Consider the following 18,898-nt stretch of genomic DNA (forward strand, 5'->3'; position numbering starts at 1 on the left):
AATTTTGGCTTTAGACACAATCTTGGGAATGTAACCCCAACGTGAAATGAGAGTCGTCTGTACAAAATCCCAGTCAGTCACTTTGTACAACAAAGGCAGCTGACCAGATAAAAACTCATACAACTTTGGAAGTGAAATATAGATAGTCTTCCACCTCAGGAGGCACATTTACTGTCGTACTCCAAGTATGACAATGACAGCAATCTTATTCCCATTTTCCCAGGACTAAGCCAAATTGAATTCACTAGGACTTACTTCTGAGTAGACATAGTTAGGATTGCAGTCTCTAAGTCTGGATTCAATTCAACAAAATCTTTCTGAATCCTTGGATGAAAATAATATAAACAATTGAGGAAATATTATTAAAGAAAAGTTGAAAAAGTCATTCCAACGTTCTGTTCCATTTATGTAATTTGCAGGGAGACTGTTTTATTTTAACACACAAGCACTCACCATGAATCTTTCACTGATATCTTTTTAAAAGATGAGTCATATTTATCTTTGGTGATTATGGCTGGAGATCTGGAAATGCTTCATAAAAGGGAGGCAAATGTTTTGGGTTTCTTAAAGCTCCCACTTACAAGATATCACCTTTGTGGATGTCTGAATAGTGTGACTAAATTAAGAATATGACCTCAGTAAGTAAAGGAAAACTGGAAAAGGAACTGCATTTCCTTTGCTGTAAAGGGCAAAAGCCAATTCCTTTGCCACAGGCAGGAAATGCCAGCTAAATGCAGAACCACTGTCCCTAGAATTGGAAATAACTTTTTTTAAAAAAAATGCATTTCCCTATTTCACTCAAATAGGAGAATCTGCAGACAAATAGGGAGATGGTGATCTATGGACAATCCAGTCAGCCAGGAGATTCAGGATTGAGTCTGGTACCTAGGGAATTGAGTATGTTCCCTAGGGAATTTGCAACATTTTAAAAAGACCTGCTTGAATTAACTTCCAATTTATCAAACATATACCACATTTTGAAAGTGTTTCGATGAGGAACATGTGGTTCTCCAGATGTCACTGGGACTGCAACTACCAACAGCCCTGAACACTGGTCTTGTTGGCTGGGGATTACAGGAGTCTGAGTCCAATGACGTCTAGAGGGCCACAGGGTCTATCCCTGCTCTAAAGTCTTGTTTGCGCAGATCTGGTAATTTAGAGAACCCATAGGAACAAATCACATATACCCCAAGCCTTTCTAGATACTGTGCCTTGAGGTCATGTACTCCTTCCACGCTCTATCTCACGTGGATGCTGTAATTTTCTCTTTTACTTTCTGGTTTTCACAGACTAGTTTCCGGCTACATTCACATTGGGAAGACTGACTTGCACAATGCAATGTTTGCCAATTAGAAAACTTCTTCCAATTTTATTTAAGAAGCAAACTGTGGTTTACGTACAGCATAGTTTGCCCAATTAAGACACTCTCTGGTTTGTGCAAACCAATCAGTTTCCTGCACCATAGAATCCACACCACAGTCCCCTGTGCAGAAGACTGATTGGTAGAAGTTGTAAACTATCTTTCTGGAAGGCTTTATCTCTTGCTCCTTATCTTCTCATTGAGGATTAGTTTCTCATGCATTTCAGGATTTGACACATTTTTCAAACCATTTGAGAACTTCTGCTTTAAGCAGTCATTTTCCATATACAGTGGTGCCTCGGGTTATGTACCATCCTCCTTACGAACGCTTTGGGTTACAAGCTCTGCTAACCTGGAAGTAGAAGCTCCTGGTTGCGAACTTTGCGCAGGGATGTGAGCGGAAGTCGCGTGAAAGCGCGCCTCGTGTTAAGAACAGTTTCGGGTTACAAACGGAGCTCCGGAACAGATTAAGTTCATAACCAGAGGTACCACTGTAAATAGTTTTAGCTCAGACAGTGCAAGGAGAGCAAAGTGCCTACGTAAAAAGCCAACTCTTGAAGGCAATGTCCTGCTTATGAGCAGGAAGAATCTCCCCCCTCAATATAAAACATATACATTAACACTCAGAAAGTATCACATGTCATTAATTTTGTGCAAAAATATAGCATTTATGTGTAATCTTTAACAGGGCATCCCTACACAAAACACAAAAATCACTTCCACCACGTAACAACTGATTTTGGAGTCAGCATGATTCACATGATTACCGTAGCCTAAATATATGGGATGCATAGGTCTATACTCTAGTAAGAGCAAACATTTGTTGCTAATTCATGTGCAACTGAATTTGTGCTCACCTTCTCTCCCCTGCACACTCAAACCAAATACACACACAAAAATGAATAGTTTGTACCAATAACAAATGTAATGTGGTAAAATGAAATCCTCACATTTATCAAACCCTTTGCTCACTTTCTCTTGTTACAAACTAATTCACGCAACATAACAAAAGGCTGCATAATGGCTACCATTCTAGTACAAATGACCCTGGGGTCGCAACAACTCTGTTTTATCAATGCAGAACTGCATTCTTTGCAACCCCAGCTACCCCTAAAGTATGTGCTGATAAGGACAGAAGCATCCTATCAATAGGACCATATCTCAACAGTTTTCACTCACACACCCGCCCAATTCCTTTTCTTATGCTCTAATACAAGTAGCTTGCAAGCAGCTGCATTCCAGGCCTCTCTTTGCTTATGTGCTATTGCAGCTGCTGTGGCATGACAACAGTCCCTTAGCATTACGGCCTTTAACCACTGTAAGTCTTGGTTTACAGCCTTTCCCTCCTGCTGACCTGCCACAAAGCAGCCGCTTCACTCAGTCAAATGGCTTTTCTCATTGGAGTGTTAAACAAGGTGCAGGTTTTAAAACCTCTTCTCATTGTCAGAGCCCTTGCCTCTGTTTCATCCACTGACCTTTGATCTGCAATTACTTCAAAGATGCCTGAGGTCTTCTGCTCCAGACCTGCCTACTGAGCACATGGTGTCAGGAAAAGGGGGGCATGAAATCATCACTCATGACGGCAAGCAGGAGTTTCTTCCTGATAAGCTCTGAATACCTTTCCCTTTCTCAAAGGTGCATTCATAACTAGTAACATCAAGCAAATACCCTGTGTCATATTGTAAGACTGGTTTGCAAACCCCAGATCACTATGCCTCTCATCTGTAGGCAGTGGTGTATCGGTGTAATGTTTTACAATTTTTTACATGCTGTAAGCTGCCCAGAGTGGGTGGGGTATAAATAATAAAATTATCATCATCATCATCTCATCCAGCTACTCACTTAGCAATTGGTTATGGAATGTGGGAACAATTTCCAATGAAAAGTATTGTAGCTGATTTTGCCCAGTGTCAAAGCTCTTTCCATGGCTCATTCTCTCACACAAGTGTGTGCTTGATGGAACAATGCATGTGTGAATCAACTTATCACATTAATATCTCACCTTTCCACTCAGGAGCTCAAGGCGGTGTATGCAAGTCTCTTAGGGAGTCTCTCATTGAGCCACTGACCTACACAGCTTCAGCAAGATTGCTGCATCATGTGCCTTCAGACCCCGCCCTGGATAGATGAGATTTCAGCTCTCTGTCTGGAGGCACTATGCATGATTTATTTCTGTTAGGGATTGAGGGAGTAGAGCAGGCATAGGCAAACTCAGCCCTCCAGATGTTTTGGGTCTACAACTCCCATGATCCCTAGCTAACAGGACGAGTGGCTAGGGATGATAGGAATTGTAGTCCCAAAACATCTGGAGGGCCAAGTTTGCCTATGCCTGGAGTAGAGCATGTGTGGGGAACATTTGGCCTTCCAGGTGCAAAGCTACAACTCCCATCAGCCCCAGCAAACATGATCAATGCTCAGGGAGGAGTTGTAGTTCAGCATCATGTAGCAGAATGCTAGAGGGTGCTAACTGCATGTAAAGAGCTAGGCAACTCCTTCTTACGTTCTGCTTTGCAAAGCTATCTTTCAATTTACAGTGTTTATTTCTGTGTAGCTTGTCAGTTACGGTTATGACATTTTCTTTTAACAGGGTGAGGCTGAAACAACTATAATATTCATAATGGACTTTGCAATAAATTACCTTGAATTATTCCAAACAAATAAGAACAGAGAGTTAATGTTCACATAATAATGATGTCTGAATGAATCATCTTATTTGGAAGTGGGTTTTAAGTGGGTTTGAGGGTGTTTGTGTGAAGGGGGTAGAAACAGAATGCTAACAATTTGAAATTATTCTTCTAACATTACAGACACAGGAGCACAAAATAAGTCAGGAAAATTAAATAGACACAGAGCAAGTGAGGTGTTCAGATGTGATAAACTGATTTTACCCTGCACCAAGTTTCACAATCAGCTTTTAGTACTCAAAGAATGAGAAACTGTCCCTATAAGGGAAGACAATACTTCTCACAGGAAAATCCTAAGTGAACCATGGTCCTCATCACTGAGACTGAAATAATTCTGCTGTGAAGTCCCATGGCTACACACACACACACACACACACACACACACACACACCATATACAGCACAGAAAGTCAGGGAAGAGTCATGAGTTGATGGCCAAGGAATGTAGATGACGACTGGATGAGCACCTGATGCACATCCACTTCCTGCAGAAAAATCCTCAGAATGCTACACCTTTAAAGCCTGCAGCAGTGTATCTATAATCACAAACCATATTTCCCTCAGCTACTTGCTGCTTGCTCATTTTACTCCAAACAAAAGTTTAGTATGGCTACTTAGCACACAGGCAGTGGAGGATATTAAAGTGCAGATTAGTTCACCTTGACTTGAATGTTGAATAGAGGAAGGAAGACCATGAATAGGTCTATTTGTGCAAAAAGGAATTATTTCCACCACTGAAGTCTGCAAGAAGAAAACAAAACTCTTATTTTCATTTCCTCCCTAAAAATGCTTAAGGGAGTATTTTAAAAGAAAAGCTCCAAACACCTAAGGCAGGATGATATCCCCTCAGTACCACAACCCCACATGTTCTGATGAGTGATCTGATCAGAAGGCTCCAACTTTGCCTTCATTGTACAGAATGACTGCCTATTCTGTACCTCTGAGTCTTTTTAATTTCGCTTTGAAATCTAAATCCCTTTAATGCATGGGGCTCTCACAGAACAAGCAAGAACAACGTGCATTTCTGAAAAGCTATCCACTTCTTACAGTTACAAAAATGGCTCCTCTGCTTTCCAGTTTCCTAGAAGCATCTGCTGGAGTCTTTTGTTTCTCTCTAGTTGCAAGTTTAATCTGTACAAATTCACCTCAGCCTCTGCCCATAGCCAGCACCCACCTGCCTGATTTCTTACTTACAACCTGTTCAGGGGTTGCTCTACTTGACAGCTCTGCTTGCCACTAACTCTGGCTTTCATTTACCGTTGGTCTCCCTGCCTTCTGCTCAACCAGTCTTTGTAGACATCAGCCACCATAGGCATTCACTGAACACTGAGATACCAGGCTGAAATTTGGTACACAAGCTCAGGAGGCAATTCTGAATTTCAAGTTTGAAAACCCTTGCCATCTTCACACCTGAGGAAAGTGCAGTACATAATGCAAAACAGTATCTCCCTTGAAGGCTGAGACACTGACATCAAACTAGCTGTGCAAATTCAGAACAATGTGCTGTGTTTACAGTGCAAAGCCCAGCTTGACCTAGAATCATAGAATCATAGAATCATAGAGTTGGAAGAGACCACAAGGGCCATCGAGTCCAACCCCCTGCCAAGCAGGAAACCCCATCAGAGCACTCCTGACATATGGTTGTCAAGCCTCTGCTTAAAGACCTCCAAAGTAGGAGACTCCACCACACTCATTGGCAGCAAATTCCACTGTCAAACAGCTCTTACTGTCAGGAAGTTCTTCCTAATGTTTAGGTGGAATCTTCTTTCTTGTAGTTTGGATCCATTGCTCCGTGTCCGCTTCTCTGGAGCAGCAGAAAACAACCTTTCTCCCTCCTCTATGTGACATCCTTTTATATATTTGAACATGGCTATCATATCACCCCTTAACCTCCTCTTCTCCAGGCTAAACATGCCCAGCTCCCTTAGCCGTTCCTCATAAGGCATCGTTTCCAGGCCTTTGACCATTTTGGTTGCCCTCCTCTGGACACGTTCCAGTCTTCCACATTCTTGAAGTGTCCAGGGGGAAAAGAAAGATGTACAAAACAGTATTTTCCTTGAACACTGCATCAGAAAGAAAGTTGTTTTGTTGTTATTGTTGGCATAATGGATGTAGCCCGGGGGAGGGGGGCAGCTGCCATCCCAGTCGATCAAAATCAATATAAATCAATACAAATCTGAGGTTCTGCCACCCCTAACAAAAGCCTGCCCCCCCCAAAAAAAATTCTGGCTACTCCCATGGTTGGCATCTGTTTTTCTCGAGACAGAATGGGGTGTGTCTCTGGGGTGAAGTCGAACCGCTGCGTTAGCAACACCGAAATGACCTCACCAGGGCACAAGCCTGGGCAATATGTATAGAGGTCCTGGGCTGCCTAGATGACAAGACCCCTCTCTCAGCCTCACTGGTGTGGTCCACAGGAAAGAAGAGCAATCTGTTTGGCACCAGCTTGTATGCAGAAGTTGCTGGAAGGAAGCGTACAAGGCGCCAAAAGTTGGTGTGCACATTTCAAGCACAAACTACAGCTCTGCACCCATTTCCAAGGGCAACACAAAATACACAAAATTATGCAATGCAATATGTCACCCAAAGACAGAGATATCAGAATAAAAGTTGCTGTTCTCATTCAGGAGGCCATAATCTAAGCCCTAGATCCATTATTAAGCGGGTAGAGAGAAAGTGAGGTCTTTTGAACGCTTAGCTTTACTGCCTTAATTGGTTATTCAATTTTTTATCAGTCTTTTGATCGTCACAATTTAAAATTTTGGAAACCTCTAGAGATAGATCATGCGAGCAGTTTCAGTAGATATGTATATAAATAGTGTTGAAACCAGGCCTAGTGTACTTTTCTCCCTAGCCATGGTATATGCTACAAATCTAACCCTGTTACCTAGAAAAGCAAACTGAAAAGGAAGAGACAAAAGCAAAGATCTAGCCATGGATGTCCATCATGATTGACGAAACTAATTGTTCCCTACTTGAGAACAGTTGCAGTCTGGAGAGGACTAAGTTCACTACAAACACACCACAGATAAGCAGCAAAAACCAAACAATCAAACAGACTCTGAAACATTAAGACAATGAGCACACTCATGCCACTAGTTATTAAAATCAAGAAGATTTTAATTAAGAAAATATGGAATACTGAATTGCGTTTCAGAAATTTAATCACACATTTCCCCAACACTGTACATTCTCTTACTCCAGATGGTAAAAAAATAGATCAGATCTTAAGTGAAAATTCCAAGTAAGCTCTTGTATTCAATGGGCATATACATATACACGTACAGTATAGAGCAAAGATCAGAATGCAACCCATTAATGTTTACAAGCCTGGATGTATGAGATATTAAAGAGTGGAAAGATCACTTCTTAATACTCCATTACTCTAATTTCTCTTCTTAAAGCCTTTGCATGAGTAATCAGAGGTGCTCAAGCAAACCCCATACAGTACCTTTAATTAAAATGTCTGTTTCTGAAAAGCTCTATCTCACACTAATCTCTCTGTGTTTAGCTGCTAGCTTTTCAAAACAGGGCACAACAACAGATGTGTGCTATGGGAAGAAAAGCCAGATAGCAGCAGCTTAGCTCAGCAACCCACTTGCCTTTGCTAAAGTTATTTTTTTCTTTTAAGAGGCTCCACTGCCAAGCCATGCACAGCTGATCAGTGGCATTCATTGGCTCTCACACACCCCATTCCACCTGCTGGTAGACTGAGAGCTTGGTGAAAAGTCTCAGACATGGAAACCAGCCCTCAGTAATGTTCAAGAATGGTTGATTCAGTAACAGTTGAACTATGATCACAAAGTCTGCCTGTTTGTGTGTGCCAGAACCCAGCGTTAAACTAGCAGAGCGCATCCAATCAAGTAGTTGCTCCATTTTTGAACTGGTCTTTGACTGTAATAATAAATTGTTGTTGTTGTTATAGTTGCTCCATTTTATTTTGCTTAATGTCACCTGTTTTTTAATATTTGGTATTTTATCACATCTCTGAAATATCTTTTGAAATACAGAACGAATTACCGTAAGTTCGTAACTAGAGGTACCTTGTATTCTGCAAGGATGCATCTACAACTGCATGAACCTCAACCTCCATTCTCCACCATGTGCTCAAACATTGTTAGAAAATAGCAGTTTCCTTGACAACATTTATTTTTAAAACTTTTCTCTTATCTTCCAGGATGAAATTGCCCAAGACAACTGCCAAAATTACTTGGAACATCCATTCAAAATATAACAATAAATCTACAATAAAAGCTACAGAAATAAAACCAGAAGCAGAAGAGATAGAAGATAAAAGCAGAACCATCCAAAAATCAAAACAGCAATAAAGGAACCCAGCGAACACTGATAAGAAAGCAACTGAAATTGCAAATAAATAACAGGAGTGCACTTTCCTAATACCATTATTTCTGCTTTTAAAAACTGTCAGATAAAAGTCAGCCAGAGACTACTAAAAATTGTATGAGCTTGCTCTAGTGGAACTAAACCACGCAGTGGCTAAACTTTGCCTAATTTATCTGCCAAATGTTGTGTTCTTCAACCCAGTCTTCTTCAAAGATGCCAGTCCAAGGATGCCCTTTGCAAAAATTTGTTTTATGGTCCTTCACATAACAGTATTCACAATAAGATATTGTCTAAATTGTGCATGTGTCTATATATACACAATTGTAAAAGTTAAACTGGCAATACATACTTTACAGACACCACTGAAATAATGATCAATCAAGCAATCTGACTGCAAAAACTTTTCCTGAGATTCCAACAATGTACAAAATAGACAGCAGGATTGTGCACTGTTTCTTTTGAGGAGACAAGTCAAAGAATGACAATAAGCATGATATATTACCCTGTACAAGGGACATATCACTCACTGTTGTCAACACAGAGACTATTGATTTCCAGGGAAAATCTTAGGTTCCTTACAGACCTTAGAAAATAAGTGGGGATAGATCATGTGACCTTTCCTAAGATCCTTTTGGTGACAAATGTGCAGAAGATTTCCTGATATTTTATGCTAGGAGCCATAATGAAGGAAAGAAATTATAATTTTAATTATAATCAAGATGTGATGCTTCTTTTGACAACCTGCCAAATATACGATTACGATATCTTTATCTTTATTGTCATTGTCCCTTGCAGAACAATGAAATTGAAAAACTACATAAAACTACATAAAAACTACATAAAACTACCACAAAACTACATAAAGCTACATAAAAACTACTACAAAACTACAGAAGACATTCAACGCCCCCTAAAAACTCTAAAACCCCATGTTAAAATACACTATACTACAGAGACCCCTTATGCTGCGTTTAGAACCAGAATTGCATTTGCGTAGAAACTGTTTCTCAGGCAGCTAGTCCTGGCCTTTATAACCCTATACCTTCTTTCAGAAGGCAGAAGCTGAAAGAGATCATTTCCGGGATGCGTACTATCCTGTGTGTGTGTGTGTGTGTGTGTGTGTGTGTGTGTGTATATATACACACACACACACACACACTATTTATCTATATATACTATCCTGTATATATATGTGTGTGTGTGTATATATATATATATATATATATATATATATATATACACACACACACACACACACACACGGTGGTGCCCCGCAAGACGAAATTAATTCGTTCCGCAATTTTTGTCGTCTAGCGAATTTTTCGTCTTGCGAAGCACGAAATCCCATAGGAATGCATTGAAAATCAATTAATGCGTTCCTATGGTCAAAAAAAGTCCAAACAAAGCCAAATTTGGTACAACAACAGTTTATTAACTGCTCTTTAAAGTCACACATACTGTAAAGAGCAGTTCAAAAATTGAAGGGAAAATAAATTAACTTTATAAACAAAACATGTCTTTGTTTTTAGACAAAGAAAACAAAGTCGCGAGAAGTTTTCGTCTTGCGAAGCAAGCCCATAGGGGAAATTCGTCTTGCGAGGCAAATCGAAAACGGAAAAACCTTTCGTCTAGCGAGTTTTTTGTCTTGCGAGGCATTCGTCTTGCGAGGTACCACTGTATATATATACTATTTACCTAGAAAACCCATCAATTTATAAATTTAGAATCACTTGTTAACCAAATCAAGATCTTATTTAGCTAGAATGAACAAAATTCCACAATGTTATCCAAGGCATTCTATTCCCAATGCTCTTTGATAAACACTTTGTTTCCAACTTAGTACAGTCACAAGGTCTCATTTGAAGTTCAAATTACAGCTTTCAAAGCTAAATAGGATACTGAAGACTCTCTTTCACCCTAGCTCTAAGCTACTCTCTACCTTGGGTTATGCAAAAATCACTGCTTTCCATTCATGGAATTTTGTTGCTTAGATTACTGGGACCCCCTCGGTCCACAAGCATCCTTATATCTGTCCTTTGCTTAGGCACATATTGGTTTGGATCCTGTAGACCAGGTCTCATCCACCTGGTGCTCTTCAGATGTTTTAGACTATAACTCCCATAAACCCAAGCTAGCACTGTAGTAGACTGATCTAATCTATGAATAACTGCAAGTGGTCTTTGGTCACTTATAGATAATAGGATTCAATGAACTTCACCTGTCAGAGATAGTAACTCAATGGTCACTTACCTCGGCATGAAAAAAGAAAGATATTGCTAATAATTACTGACTCTCTCCCACTTTACTTCAATCTTGTATTTACTCCTAGTACAGTGCATTCTTGACACTGGCTTCCTCCCTTTCACCCTTCTAGTGAGAACAGGGTTTTAGCTAGGCTACCATTGAGCACGGCCAATAAAGTGAGATTAGCGCTGCAACCCCAGAGTTGGCCACGACTGGACCTAGTGGTCAGGGGTCCCTTTACCTTACCATTGAGCAAGCAATAGGTCTAGTTGCATTCAGTGCCTGTCATATTGGCTGCTGTCATAGCCAGGGAATTATTATAAATACCATTTTCTTATGCAGACATGACAGAAACTCCAATTACAGCCCATTCAAGCCTCAAAGAGACGTGTGTGTGTGTGTGTGTCCTGTCTTTATATTGATAAGAGGCCTCCCGTACACTGTCTGCCTTTACTCTTCCTCACCCATGTTATTTCTAATCTCTATGGTAAATCATACACTTCTAATTTTCTCAGAAAACATAAGAGAAACAACAGGATTGGTCCTTTAACAAACTTTTGGACACTGTTTACTGGCACCACTCTATTTATTGACATAGGCATTCATCTAGCAAAAGGAACTCAATGATCCAGGAAATGGTTTCACTGGAACACCTCTCAAGGTCAGCAACTCATTGATCCCACTGGAATTAGCCAACTGGAAAAAAGCCCCAGACTGTAAGGGTATACAGTATGTGTAACCAAGAGGTATTCCACAGTAAAAATAGGTGTTAAATTTTTGTTCTTCATCCACAGTACAAGTTTCTTCTAAGCCCATGTTTGTGTGTGTTACCATGTCTTCAGCAGAAAGGGAGGTCACACAATAATCACATAAAAAGCTCCAAGTGCTGCTCTTACAAACTTTCTGAAAATGTAACAATTCACACAGGATCCATACAGTGGTACCTTGGAAGCCAAACGGAATCCGTTCCGGTAGTCCTTTTGACTTCCAAAACCTCTGGAAACCAAGGTGAGGCTTCTGATTGGCTGCAGGAAGCTCCTTCAGCCAATCAGAAGCCGCAGAAGTTGTGCCAGACATTTGGGTTCCAAAGAACGTTTGAAAACCGGAACAATCACTTCCGGTTTTCGATCATTCAGGAGCCAAAATGTTCAAGTTTAAAGGTGTTCAGCTTCCGAGGTTCCACTGTACTTCAGTTACAAACAATTACACACCCAGTCACACCTGATCTTTCTAACACCAAATATTATGGAGATCAGAAACTTGGTAAACTGGAGAGACCAGTAGCATATAGCACAAAGAGATGGGAATTGAGAGCTGAGTTGATGGAAGATTTCACACCCCTAATCTGAAATAGGAATAGTAACAGTTATTGTTGAATAACTGTATCTACCTAGTCACCTCTCAGTTTTTTATGCCTTCGGCAGAAAATTTATGTTTCAAGGATTTTCATGAGCAGCCCTGAAGGCTAGAAACTTGCAGTTTAGAATGAAAGCTTTGATTCTCCACATTCTGTGCATGCCAATCAATGATTGCTAGAAGAGGTCATATCTCGCACAATGTCCTAGACATCCTACTCAGAAGTAAGGAAACTCCTACAACTAGTTTCCAAGTCCACATGACAAATTATACTTTGACCGTTTATTTCACAAAGCAAGTACAGTAGCCATGACTGCTGCTATACAGAATGGATTCTGTTACCATACTGAGACATAATTGTGTATTTTTGTTAAACTGGTTTGGGTGGTTATACAGTAGTTAAAATCCTAATGACTGACTAATCCAGTAAAATGTTTGAAAAGTAAATGGAGCACATCTTTAAAAAAACCTGAAGTCAAGCAAATCAAGTTCCACAAATACAAAGAGTGTTGGAAGTAAAAGCTTCTGAATTTTATTTAAATATTTAAAAGCTCACCTGTACACACATGCAATCACTAAATTGACATTTCAAAAGTTATTTTCATGGAGGAGGGGGAGCTGGGAAGGTATTGAATTCTGCCCATAAAGGAAGCCTACGGCAGGCTGTGCCTCAACAGCACTTTCAATTACCTCTCATAAGCAGTTGCTTTAAAACACACACACACCCTTTGACTCAAGTATGTGTCAAGAATTTTACAACCAGTGAAAGATTTAGGAGCTTGGTTTGGCTTTTCATAGGCAATACCAGGTATATGGAGTGTGTTTTTAAACTGAAGAACAGACCCAATGATCTCACAGCTTTCTGCTCTCCCTACATCTCTGCTCACTCATCCAGCAACCTGTACGAACATATCATGATCTAACATATTCACCTGACTCACAAATTAAGGCATACAGCAAGAATTGCTTTTATGTCTCTAAAGCAAGGGGGGGGCTGTTATCTTCTTCTAGGATCTTATGAGGAAGTAACTGATTGTTGGCAAACGTTTGATTACGGTAAATGAGGCCTTGGGAGCAAACCTTGAAGGGTAAAAAGGAACATGCGTTAAGAAAATCCACAAGCAGAGGAAGATTACTTACCACCACCTGAAGATGAATTTTGCATTTTGAGAGTTACATCCCTTCTGAACACCAGGCAATATACAATCTGCTTCAACTGACTCCACCTAGTACACCACCCACAATTAATCCCTGGCTTTGCTAAATTAAAGACTGCCATGATTCTCTTTACTTATGCCCACATGTCAATGATAGTGGGTGACTTTTTAACCTGCACTTGCAGAGTCCCTTTCAAAGTGCTCTGTGAGATAGTATTTTGCAAGGAGCTTGACAAACTCAACATTCTCCAGCTGAATGGCAGTGCCTGCAAACCCTCTTTCAGCTGAAACAGGTTTTTATCTGCCCCAGATGATGTCAGGTGTAGGGCAGCTGGGTGCAGTTTGGCCAAAATGGCTTGGTGGGTCTAATCTGGCCCACAGGCCAGAGGCTCCCCACCCCTGCTTTGCAATATATAACAGGGGTGAACAAAAGGTAGATTTCGACCTATGGGCAGATCTCAGTAGTGATATGCAGTACAACAATATGGATTTGGGCTTTCAAATTAAACACCACCAACAACAAAATGGCTTTCCCTCTTCTAAATAGGTTTCTGAGATGAAGTAATCCTGGTGGGGAAAATCCAGCAGTGGAGTTTTGTGTGCTGGGACTGTGTGACTACTGGAAAAAACAAATTCCTGAGCTGAGCATGTGATCAGAGTCACCCTGGGTGATATACAACTAATACTCAGTGACCTATGTCTATTGATCTTAATGGGGCTATTCTTGAGCTTGGTTCCTTAGTTCTAAGAGTGTGTCACTATTTTGCACATGGCTCCAGTTGGTTCTAGTGAAAAACCAAAGCAGACCCAAACTCTACCTGCCCCAATGTTTATGGCAAGCATAGGCAAACTCGGCCCTCCAGATGTTTTGTGACTACAACTCCCATCATCCAACATACCAATTGCTGTTCATGTTTATTATATGTTTGTTCACAGTGGTAAGCTGGGTTATGATAGCAAACTTCTGGAACCTACTAGAAAATGTATCATTGCATAGGTATTGATATTTCAGGGGTTTCAATGTGTGTAGAAAGACACTAGCCTCCTGCCCCCATCATAATCCATAAGCCAAGTAGTCACATATCTCAGGTATCTCCCACCAAGTATTTATTTAAATGCACAAGTAGTTAAGATGCCTACCTGGGAAACATGACATGGGCTCTTGTACCTGACAGGGCTGCCTATGGCTCTTTATTTGTGAGAATGAGCCAGGGGTCACTCTCAGGGGAGAGTTGATAAAAGCTGGGGTGCTTTAGCCATTTGTCCCTTGCCTCCATCTAAGGGGCCCATACCAATGGGAAGATGACCATCCTCACTGATTACATATACATAGGTTAGAAATATTGTGTTGTTAGAAAATATGTTAGGTTTGTGGTATCTCCTTTGGCTTTTGAAAATTCTGTTGAACATTTGCCTACTCCCCTCTTCTTTCTATTCTTAACCAAGTTTCATAATTGGACTAGTGGGATCTGTGTGTGTTTGCCAGACTCAGGATTCAGTTAATGGGACACCCCCAGTTTCACTCTTTTTTCTCGGACTGTAAGTGAATAAATTATCTAAGTAAGAATTAAAGAACTTAATTCAAAATGTGCGCCTGTTAGGCAAATAAAAGTGTTAAACAGAAATCAGTGTGTTTCGGCTACTGGCCAAGCTGTTTGACTAAGTACTTTGTGTGACAAAGGAATAGCAAAAAGGGCTAATCAATGTATGTTACTTGTTAACTATTCAACTTGATTGCCACAACCTAATCTCTTATCTCTGTTTACTTAACACAAAATAAAATTTTGGAGAGTGGAAACGTGCTACTTGACAAACCCACTAAGTATTTTAAGGTGGGACTTAGGTTTGCTCTGTTAGCTTTATACACTGTAGGTCACCAGCTTCCCTCAAACAGATATAATGACCAAGACTTCTTATGTGGTGGGGAAATCTTATATGGAAGTGTGGAAGGGTCCTTTCAACTATCAAAATGAAAGGGATCTTAATATTTACCCAGAAAAGCTTCAAGAAGAGTATGAAGCTGACCAAAAATGGAAATTCTGAAAGAGCAGAGGATGAAGTGGGACCTAATCTGGAAAAAGGCACTCCAAGCTGCTACCACCCACTTGATCAACCAAGAACATCTCCTAAACTGAGAACCTGATTCTTAAAAGGAAGCACAGCAACATCCAAAAGGGGCTGAATATTAACACTAGATTGGTTCCACCAACCAACAGTACTTCCTTCTTGCCTGGGTTTAGCTCATTTGTTTGCCCACGTTCCATCCGTCATTGATTTCTCTCGTTTATCTAACAATACTGTTCCAAAATTAACTGTTGGATTTGTTTAGGCCATGGATGGGGAAGCTGTGGCCTTCCAAATGCCATTGAACTTCAGCTCCAGTCAGCATTGCCAAAGGCCAGGGATGATGGGAACTGAAAGCCCATCCCAAGGTATAAAGTCAGCATTGCAAATAAATTCTAATTTTAAAACAATTTTTTTTTAAAAAAAGAACTTCTGTAAAGGTTTCTTACCCTAGTCATCTGGGGAGAAATTCTGCTCACCTAAAGCAATTAGGCAAGATTTTTACAAGTTAGGATGGAAGATTAAGTGAGTTTACTTTTTTTAAGCCCTCGCAAGCAATCCTTCTCCTTTGGCTGTAACTCAAGATGACCAAGAGTGCAGCACTATGCATGTCTTCTTAAACGTTCCGCTGAGTTCAAGGGCTTACTCCCTTGTAAGTGGTAATAGGACTGAAGCCATAGGATGCAATACTACAACCAATTATCAGCCTCAGCCAGCACAATGAAGTTGGCATACAGTTAAGGGTTAATTATCTTTTCACATTAGCACTACAGTATAATCTAACTGAAAATTTGTAGGGTAGTTATTTCAATGTCTGCCTCTTTTGTGTGTGTGCATCTGATGAAACACTCTTGTTCATGAAAACTTGTGCCATAATAAATACGTTAAATGTGCTACAAAGTTCTTTCTTCTTTGTGCTGCAAACAACTGATACAGCTATTCCTCTGGAAGCTTTTCTTTATTTAGTTTTCTTTTGCTAAATCTGCCAGGTATTTTTAAAAAAACTATTTTTATACATAAACAGAGAGCAAGCAAGTTTATTTTGAAAGTAGTATGGTACTGTTTACTGCCAAAATTGCATTTGTTGATTATTCAACTGTGCTGGAGAACAAAGGAAAGTCAACTTAATAAGTTTGGTAATTAAGATTTCTGGGCATCATTGAAAGAATTTACAGAATAATTAACAGACCTCTGAATAAGTCAATTTGCATAATTACGGTTTAGATAATTAAGGCTATTTCATTGTACATAAGGGCTAAATATGCAGCACCATTCACAACTCTGTGTTTTCTATTAGCAAACAGTTAGGTTCCCCATATATGGGTTGATGACATTATCTTGGGCTTGGCCAGCCTGTTAACATAGTTAGTAGCAGTTATCCTACATTGAGGGCCATGACTTTTCTTCAGCAGGGGATTACACAATTTTCAGTGCTGGTGGGAAGAGTTTTTAAGTCCATCATCTGCTACACTATTTGCTTGCTTCAACCTGCAGCCTCAGCAGCACGTGTGAGTGTGTCTATGGTTGTGTGTGTCTGTGTCTGTGTCTCTATCGATCAGTGTACAAAACCAATCAGAGAACTATAAATAGTGTGGTTACACCCTGATGGTGGCTACAATCCAACAGAGGACTGGTGCAATCATAATACTGCCAATCTCTGGGCCAGGGTTTAAAGGCTGGAAATTGCAAAACTACACATTGTCAGCAAGCTTGCAGACTTCCTCCTCTTTCCTCTTCTCTTCTCTAGGACAAATTCCCCACCTGACATCTCGTTTACTTTAATCCTGCTTTACCGATCCATCTTCAGCAGCACTAACCATAGTTAACACCAAGCGCTTTCCCTCTAAAACCCAATTCAAACCTTGGCGTCAACTATAGTTAACATGTTTTCAGGATATAAGCCAAAGCGAAACTGTATCCACAATACAAGTTGAGTGAAGACAAAAATATGGCACCTCCTCATTTCCAGCATATATATTTCCTGTTGTATCTTTGTACACTGTAAGTCACCAGTTATCATTTTCTGGGTCTTCTGGTAAGCACAGAACCAGCTAGCATGTTATAGTGGACAGCATCCTGGTCTGAAGCTCTGTGGTTTCTGCGGCTCTCTTGATGTTGGTAGACAATGACTCCCATCATACCTGGCTATTGACCATGTTGGCTGAGGCTGATGATTCTAAAAAGACCTAGGTTCAAATCTGTACTCAGCTATGAAACTTGTTAAGACGGACCCAATTCTTAGGCTTGCTATGAGGATAAATATCCCCATGGCAGCTACCATGAGCTCCATTGAGGATGGGTAGGATACAGATACAATAAATAATAGTATAGCCTCCTAAATAAATCCACCCTAACTGCAAAACCTTCCACCCACCCCCGCTCTGCAAATTACTAGCTCCTCGGCTTTTGCATCTGTAATAGTCATTTGTGTCCTAAAAGATGCTGCTTCCTTGCCCGGTCAACTGGAGACAATTTTTACTCACCACAGGTAACCAGGTGAGTGACTGCTTACAAGTCTGTATTAATAATAATAAACTGTTTATTAAAAGAATGACTTGCCTAAACATTGACAACACTGAAATATATAAATTAAAGTTTAAGAGAGCAGCAGTTTAAAGCCAACTGTTTTCATCTACAACAACTTTACCGCAAAAAACAGTGGGATAGCCGTTAGCACACAAACTTGGCTATTTGACCCAGTGGCTTTCTCACAAGCCCATTCAAAAAGAGCATCTCCATTTCCTAGACATAATACAGTCAGGAGGAGAAAAGCTCAATGCAATGCATTGGGGGCCCCTTTGCATAATACTGGAGCTTCTGCTGTTTGCTGCCAACAGCTTTCCCTCCCACTAAGTCAATGCAGACAGAATCTTCCCCTCCAGTTAAACAGGTGCACATGTCACAAAAGTACATTAGCAACAGTCTGAAAGATTTGTTGCCAATCAACTTTAAGGAATGTCACTTTACTTAAGCCTCAATTGAAAGAGATTTTTGCATATTCAGAAAGAGAGGCAAGCTATTTTTAGAACCTTGTGTGTTAGAGAATTGTAACGCATGCCAAGGATTGAATAAAAGATCTGGTGTCCACTGAATAAGGAAAGAAGTTAAATCTTACATTTCTTGCAGTGCTTGTTCACAGTAATGTAGAGGTTTGCAAGTAACTTAAAACTTGCCTGTTTGCCCCTGAAATGGTTCCATTCAGCTGACACTAATGAAATTAGGAAATGAAATTAGGATGTTTTATATTGCTTGTGGATTACACCTTGTCATAAGGAGGGAGATCATGAATGAAACAGGACATAGCATTATCCCACTCTCTCAAAAAACCCATCCATATGCAGAGCAACATAGCTCAGTTTGGGCACAGACTTGTGCTCTTGACCCTCATGGCTGATTAAAAACTAGCAAGGAAGTGATGGCTAGCTTGGCCAGAGAAATGATGACTTACTACTTGCAAGAGGGGATGGTTCCTATTTGCCTAAATGAAGTAGTGGCATGTCAGCTGTTTCAGCCCATATTTGAGTTATCTCCCTGAATTAGTTGGCAAGTTCAGACATTTTGTTATATCACATGCAGTTTTTAATTTTAAACTGATGTTGGCTTTTGTTTTTCTTTCCTTTTTATTCTTGGCTTGAAAATAATATAATTCAGCAAAGATTCTATTTACTGAAATACCTCCAAAAACTTGGT

At 40.2% G+C, this 18,898-nt stretch overlaps 1 protein-coding gene across 2 annotated transcripts in view; it reads right to left on the reverse strand.

The window, feature by feature from the left end:
- CELSR1 (cadherin EGF LAG seven-pass G-type receptor 1) overlaps positions 1–18,898 on the reverse strand; it is a 175,135-nt gene that overhangs the window by 118,985 nt on the left and 37,252 nt on the right. The gene's annotated exons all lie outside the window — the stretch shown is intronic.

The sequence above is a fragment of the Podarcis liolepis genome, assembly GCF_965112155.1.
Source record: "Podarcis liolepis genome assembly, chromosome: 10".
Classification (NCBI taxonomy): domain Eukaryota; kingdom Metazoa; phylum Chordata; class Lepidosauria; order Squamata; family Lacertidae; genus Podarcis; species Podarcis liolepis.